We start from the raw sequence: 8,006 nt of genomic DNA on the forward strand, positions 1-8,006 counted from the left end.
AAACACGGATTCCGAACACTTCAAACAGTTTTCTCTGCAGCATAGTGGTGGTCAGTTCGTTGTTCTTTGACAACCAAGTGTCCAGGAACTTTAGGTGCAGGGGCTTTAGTTTGGTGGCGTCTTCTTTCACGGTCCTCGGTTTCCTGGCGAGACCACTGCCGGATTTCCACCGTCTTAGAAAGTTGTAGACGCCCTGTCTGCTCACGATCACGTTGTGATGCCTCTGTAATCCATCTCGTATCTTCTCAACTGACATCTTGCTGCTGTGCATCCTCACAATCGCTAATTTCACTGCCTCCGAAAATCGCACTCCTCTCTCTGTCCGCGCCATTTTGAACGAATCGTAAAAAAATTTAACAAAACGAAAATCGGACTCGGGATACCTCGGGTGTTTCATCTTTATATAAGGATTATTTGCGATGAGTTCCGAAGGCACACGATAAACGCAAAACACGATACACGATAGAACCTGATAAACGATCTTCACGATAAACGGAAAACACGATAAACGCAAAACACGATAGAAAACGCAAAACCTGATAAACGGAAAACACGATACGATAGGATACGATAGGATACACGCACGATACGATAGGATACACGCACGATACGATAGGATACACGCACGATAGAACACGATAGAAATGTAAAGAATAACGATGCGGGTACTGTAGATGCTTGTGTGTTTGCATATGTGTCCAGCTTCACACATCTTCATGTTTGTGCTCGACTTCACACGCCTTGGAAAATATGTAATAGGTTGTGGCAGATGCATGTGTATTTGTGTATGTGTCCAGCTTCACACATTTTTATGTATGTGCTCGACTTCACACACCTTGGAAAATATGTAATAGGTTATGGTAGATGCATGTTTGCATATGTATTAAGCTTCACGTATTTTCATGTGTTTGTTCGATTTACACGTCATAAATGTAAAATATGTAACCAAGATGGTGTAAAACATTTACAAGTGTATGATGCACAAAGAGAAAAAAAATTCTGTGTGTTTTGTTCTGCAAAAAAATAAATTATGTCCTGTTGAGAAACTGACAATCAAAATAAAGTAACATATTCATTTTACATAACTGTACTGAAAATCACTCATCCAGTTTAAATTACTGTACTGAAAATTGAATTTGTGCAAAAACTCAGAATGAATAACATTTAAAACCAAGAATGCTTGCATGTTCATCTATAAATCTCCAAGATATTTACTAGTTAGTTTGTAGCGCCGCATCAGGCAGTCTTATAACACATTTCATAATGTCAGTTTGCATGAATAAATCAATTTATCCTTGTTCCTCATATCTTCCCGAAATTCTAGTCTACAGTTTATTTACACAGCACATCACAAATAGAAACATTCAGGAAAAATAATTCACTAACAATAAAATCCAAGTTAAATAATCACATGTACATATAAATCAAAGAAATATTAGGTTATATTCCAAGTAAGTTAGTAACTTTATCTATCTCTAACATTTCTATCTACTAAGTCTTCTATATTTCCATCTTCCTATCTTATTCTAAAATTCTGTCGCACTATATATATACACCTGTACTCAAGATCCGCTCCTGACGATCAGGAGCACATTACATGTATAAGATCCTTAAGATCAGGAATCAATACACAGGTCATTACAATCAGCAGGGGGTTATATAAGAGGGGGCGATTAATATACAGATAAGATGATAATGTGTGAACAATTAAGTATTGAAGAGTTATATTACAGATAAGATATTCTAAATCACTACAAGTTTACAAATTTTTGATCATATCATTGATAACAGTACATTTTCTTGATCATGACATCTGTTTTGGATTCCCCTCTCTGACATCTTTTCTTGTTCACCAATTAGTTCAACAGTCATCTGGGTACTCAGGTGTTGTACAAGTCCTAATAATAATAATTTTCAAAATTATAAAGAAAAAAAATATAATTTTTAAATAGGTTTTCATTACTTCTATTGAAATTAAAGCACAAGCTTTTGAAGACATACTTAAGTAACAACACATGTATAACTAAACATAATGGAAATTTAGACAAAGCGACTCAATGTCAAACATATGATAGTGATACATCTGTAATATCCATGAAACTTACTGAGATACTTAAAATGTTTATGGTGTGCTTTCACTAAGCTTAGCAGTATATAAACATCTTTTGATTAAATGTTGAAGTCCAATCCTCACCTGACTTGCACATTCATACGGATTGGTTCTATGTTGATAATCTCTTTCAACAATCTTCATCACAACATCTGAAAGTCATCAATCTTCAAAATTAAATCTGACGCTCACCTCTCAAGTGTATATAGACTCCCTGTACAAATGCATGGAAAATAAGATTTTGAATAAAAAATGAATTATCTCCATATCACCATACCTGGCCTTTTTAAAAATGTGAGGAAATATTTTAAATACTTTTCTTTAGATAAAATCATGTAGTAAGTATCCAACAATGTTGAAAAAAAGTTATCTCTAGAATTTTACATTTATATATTGAATGTAAAAAAAAAATCAAAAGACATTACCTAAAATGGAAATAAAGTACAACTGTGACTGGTGTCTCAGGCACAACCAATATACACAAGACCTTTCCATCCTTAGCAGCATGCATTAGCTCCACATTCCTTGCTTCTGCAAAAATATACAATGAAAATTTGTTAAAAAATGAGAGCGAAGCTTTATATTGAATGAAAAATGCTTTGTTCCTCTACTTGAAAAAAATCAAAAGGCATTACCTAAAATGGAAATAAGGTACAACTGTGACTGGTGTCTCAGGCACAACCAATATACACAAGACCTTTCCATCCTTAGCAGCATGCATTAGCTCCACATTCCTTGCTTCTGCAAAAATATACAATGAAAATTTGTTAAAAAATGAGAGCGAAGCTTTATATTGAATGAAAAATGCATTGTTCCTCTACTTAAAAAAAATCAAAAGGCATTACCTAAAATGGAAATAAGGTACAACTGTGACTGGTGTCTCAGGCACAACCAATATACACAAGACCTTTCCATCCTTAGCAGCATGCATTAATTCCACATTCCTTGCTTCTGCAAAAATATACAATGAAAATTTGTTAAAAAATGAGAGCGAAGCTTTATATTGAATATGAAAAATGCATTATTCCTCTACTAAAAATAAAAATCAAACGGCATTACCTAAAATGAAAATAAAGTACAACTGTGACTGGTGTCTCAGGCACAACCAATATACACAAGACCTTTCCATCCTTAGCAGCATGCATTAGCTCCACATTCCTTGCTTCTGCAAAAATATACAATGAAAATTTGTTAAAAAATGAGAGCGAAGCTTTATATTGAATATGAAAAATGCATTATTCCTCTACTAAAAATAAAAATCAAACGGCATTACCTAAAATGAAAATAAAGTACAACTGTGACTGGTGTCTCAGGCACAACCAATATACACAAGACCTTTCCATCCTTAGCAGCATGCATTAGCTCCACATTCCTTGCTTCTGCAAAAATATACAATGAAAATTTGTTAAAAAATGAGAGCGAAGCTTTATATTAAATGAAAAATGCATTGTTCCTCTACTTAAAAAAAATCAAAAGGCATTACCTAAAATGGAAATAAGGTACAACTGTGACTGGTGTCTCAGGAACAACCAATAAACACAAGAACTTTCCATCCTTAGCAGGATGCATTAGCTCCACATTCCTTGCTTCTGCAAAAAAATATACAATGAATATTTTTTAAAAAATGAGAGCGAAGAGTGTAACATGTACTTCGGGGAACAGAGGAAGGAATTTTTAAGTCAGATTTATCATTAGTTATATTTCTGCCAGTGTTGGCAGGGGCATAGTATCCGGGGGGGGCAGGGGGGCTTGCCCCCTCCCCCCCCCCACTTTTTTCCAAAACCAACATTCACTATTAGAAATGTACCAAAAATGTAGTATAAGAATTGGAACTAAATGTAATTGTCTCTGAGAAAAAGTTAACCCCCATTAACTCCCCCCTTTATTGCCTGCCCCCCCCCCCCCCCCCCACTTTCAAAAAGTAAAAAAAAAAAACAATGCTACGCCACTGGTTGGGACGGATAAATTTCCATAATTAATAGCCATTCTCTGTAACCACTTAAACTTCGTTGCCACGCATGGTCACCGATTTTGATGAAACTTCACCCATGCTTAGTACTTGACACCAGAAACAAATATCATACAAAATTTCGTTGCTAAGTGTCTCGGTTGCTATGGCAACAGCCGGAAAAATTTGAAAAATCGAGATTTTCAGACACTTTAAATCTTGACTGTGGCTTAATAAAAGCTAGAAAAAGCAAACAAACCATTCTCTCAAAACATGACACCTTGATGTCACTTATACTGTAAAGAAACTGTTTAGAATATATCTCTAAGTAAGTGGTAACCAAGGGTACATTTGGAATACATTTAAAATGCTGAAATATGCTGAAAAGCACTCCATATTCACTAATGGTAGGTGTTACAGGCTAAAACTCAATCAACGACTTAAGAAAAACAATGAAAATGTTTGACCTTAAGTATACAAGTATAAGCAATATTATTCTATAAATAACTTTTATGGTTGCCATGGTAACACAGTGTAACCATGTAAAACCAGTAACTAAGATTGGGTTAATGCTACTGTCTTAAGGAAAAACATGAAAATTCATTACTGACAAAAATGCATCCTCAGGACCTTGCAACACCAAAACCATAAGAAAAATTGGGTATAATTCTAACTTTGCAGTGTTACCATGGAAACAAAGTACCAGTGTTTAAAAGTGAATTATTTTTCGCTGCATTAAGAATTAAATTGCCATATAATCAAGAAACAAATTAAAGGACTCAGCTTGAATAGTACTTATCTGTTAGAACTGAAGTTGAATATCATATATTGATAAAAGTTGATGAAGAAAACAACACTGTTGCTATGGTAACCAAGAAGGGAAAATGTTCGATTTTGTGAACTTTATATCAATATTAAACCCTATGTGCCAAGTTCTTGCATCCACTTAGAGATTGGATGATAGTCAAAATTAAAAGTCAGGTTAGCTGTTAATAAATATCAATCATAAAAGTTTTGGGAATCTACATTTAAGGATACGTATCCAAGGAAAGAAAATATTTTTCAGGTTTTTAAGCATATATTTTCTGCTTATCTCCATAGCAACGCTCTATTTAAAGAATCTAATCTGAATTTTTTCTAATGGGAAAACTAGGAGCACACCAACATCTTTAAAAATTGATCATTAGTTATGAGGAAATGTGCTTTTTTAAAAGATAGGATCAGGTTTAAACATACAGAGTGTTACTTTGAAGGCTCTCTGTGGTATAAAAACCTTGGCAACCATTGCCAACCAAAATGAAATATTATTTTGTTCTTGGTATATGTTTCAAGGCTCTTTTTTTTCTATTATTTGGTCACATTTCATCCTATAATTGCTTTTTATTTTTACTTGTATGACTTTATAAAATTCAATGAATATTTTTTTTACTTTTGAATACTTTGTTACCATAGTAACGTATGTAAAAGTTGATTTACCAAACATGTTTATCATGCATTTAAGACATCTGACCTTCAACTTTTGGAAACAGTCATTGCCAATTGTTTGCTTTGCCGCAAATGTTAACTATGGGGCTCTAAACATGTTAAAAAATGCCATTTTTCGAACTTTAAGACATGTTGCCATGGTAACTATAAAACATAGCAACCAATTTTTGCCTGATTTCAGTTTAGGGTATCAATGACTTTTATCATAGAGAGTTTGGAGAAATTCTGAGACTATGCGTGCCACAGCTCCTATATAAAATTTCAAATCATTACAGAGAATGGCTCTTAAGGTCAAGATCTAGTAAACGGAAGGTGCCTACAGATTTTTCAAATTTAAGAAATTAATTCCTTTAATGATTCTTTATAACATTAGCTTGGTCAAAATAGGTGTTTCGGGGCATTATTTATAGAAAAAGAAGATGAAAAACCATATTTTAAACTGTTATTTTCAATGAAAAAATAAGAAAACTAGTATTGAAAATGGGAGTTTTTTCCATATCAGATAAAGAAAATGTATGAGATTGCCTACAGTTTTTCAGAAAATGGTTATTTGTATGTTCGTAGTCTCTACTTTATAATGATGTTAAATTTAAGATAGGTATCGGGACTACCTTTCATGTGATTTCAAATTGAATTCCATGAAAATACTTTATTTTCTACATAATTCTATTAGAGCCGTAAAGTACGGGAAAAAGAAAGTTGAAAGTGATTATGACGTCATAATGGATTTAGCACTGAAAAGTTATTCTAAAGTCATTTACTAGATCTTGACCTTAAATGAAACAAATTATGTGCAACAAATAAGACACATGTATTACCTTGCAGTCACCGGCCCACATAATGTATACAACTGACAACATCCCAAATCCCTTTCTTTGTTGTTTACTTGGCGGAATTTTTCTTTGCCTTCTAGACTGGTTCCCAGCTCTGGTTCCCATACATTGCCGTGAATAAGTCCTACGTTTATTGGTTTTGTTTACAAGCTTCAACATCAATAAAATCTCCAGCACATTTACAGCTTGTATTGTAAACTAAACTGAAAACATACTTTACACAAAATTTTTACCTCAGTATTATGTTATCCTCTTCATTCAAGTAATATGTAAACTCTTCTCGAATGTAAAACGAACGATCTACTCTGAACAGTAACCCAAATATGGCACTGTGTATTCGATTGAATAGCCAATCAATTCAAATCAAGTTGAGCGGGTCTGCATCGTTATTTTGACGACGTTTGAAACCAGTGGTAATTTTTTGACACTTCATCTAGATTTAAGAAGATTCTTGCCGGAACAACTGCTAGAACTCCCGAGTTGACATGCTCTAAAGGTTTGTTTACGATTTCCAGCCGTTTTTACTTTCACTTTCTGATCAGTACATTGTGCATGTTGTGAAAGAATGAAACTAATCAAAGTCACGGAAAACGACGCTTTGTATGTTATTTTTTGCTAGGATATTAGATAAGTACTTTTGATAATTCTGGGATTAAATGTTTATGTGCGCCACTTTATTCTGTTAAGGTGTATGAATCATAGGGGCTTGTCTGCCGGATTGATAAATGTAACATATTTTTAAAAATTTGTATCTACATTAACCATGTTAACTACACTCTAAAAGTTGCTTTAAATTAATAAAGATTTTGATCAGGCAAGAAAAATAATGTTGTAAGAAAAGTGCTACACTTATCAGGGACCTATATATACTAACCTATATACATGTACATAAACTCTCAACTTTGAGAGTTTATTTATTTTTATTTATATCATTTTGTATTTTAAACTGTGTCCATTTCCTTAAATCACAGGTATAGTGAATTCAGTATGCAGATTATTGAAGGGAAAACATCAAGACGGGGCAAGGAAGACAACAAAACATGATTACCCAGATTGAGGATCCCAGTGTTCTTTGGTACAAACACATTTTAATAATAAATTTCATGAAATCTGTTACTTGAACAAACATTTACATTATTTAGTGCTTGAATTGCTCAGGAGTCAATATCGTCATATATTTGTAAAAAAAAAAAATGTTCAATTCCTTTGAATAGTCTCAAGCTACTAAGCCTACCATGAGAAAATTAAAAGATCTGTCATGAAGAAGAGGCTGGTTCTCAACTTTCATATTATAAATGGCAAGTATTGTTTAGAACTAAATTTAGATTATTCTTGATAAAAAATAACATAAGGGTGTTTGTCAATTCATAGCTATTATTTGTGATTGCACTGTGTATTAATTTTCAAAATCAATTCATTCTCTGGTGACCAAGTGCAGCAGTTTGCTTCAAACTCATAATTTTTAAAAAAAATATTGACTATATTTGTCCATATGTACAAAATGTTAATCACGGTATTAATTCTATTTCAGCATGATTGTCATTTTCAATTTGAGGGATTCTCACCTAAAGTCCTTTTACTGTTCCATATCAGGAAAAAGATCATGAGCTGAAACATGTGATTGGGGAAA

General features: G+C 33.3%; 3 long non-coding RNA genes across 3 annotated transcripts; 1 reads left to right on the plus strand and 2 right to left on the minus strand.

Annotated features, from left to right (window-relative positions):
• Nucleotides 1–1,494: 1,494 nt before the first annotated feature.
• On the minus strand, nucleotides 1,495–3,043 carry LOC134263938 (uncharacterized). Its single transcript, XR_009991383.1, has 5 exons — nucleotides 2,956–3,043; nucleotides 2,746–2,851; nucleotides 2,536–2,641; nucleotides 2,195–2,324; nucleotides 1,495–1,898 (listed from the first exon to the last, which is right to left on the minus strand). It is a non-coding gene; the product is annotated as an uncharacterized LOC134263938 (long non-coding RNA).
• Nucleotides 3,044–3,380: 337 nt separating this feature from the next.
• LOC134263939 (uncharacterized) lies at nucleotides 3,381–6,709 on the minus strand. The gene is made up of 3 exons (XR_009991384.1): nucleotides 6,362–6,709; nucleotides 3,594–3,699; nucleotides 3,381–3,489 (listed from the first exon to the last, which is right to left on the minus strand). It is a non-coding gene; the product is annotated as an uncharacterized LOC134263939 (long non-coding RNA).
• A 110-nt stretch (nucleotides 6,710–6,819) lies between these two features.
• Nucleotides 6,820–7,736, plus strand: LOC134263940 (uncharacterized). The gene is made up of 3 exons (XR_009991385.1): nucleotides 6,820–6,872; nucleotides 7,348–7,451; nucleotides 7,591–7,736. It is a non-coding gene; the product is annotated as an uncharacterized LOC134263940 (long non-coding RNA).
• Nucleotides 7,737–8,006: the final 270 nt, after the last annotated feature.

The sequence above is a fragment of the Saccostrea cucullata genome, unplaced genomic scaffold (assembly GCF_032062105.1).
Source record: "Saccostrea cucullata isolate Sc308-1 unplaced genomic scaffold, CSIRO_AGI_Scuc_v1 ctg11531, whole genome shotgun sequence".
In the NCBI taxonomy this organism is placed as follows: Eukaryota; Metazoa; Mollusca; class Bivalvia; order Ostreida; family Ostreidae; genus Saccostrea; species Saccostrea cuccullata.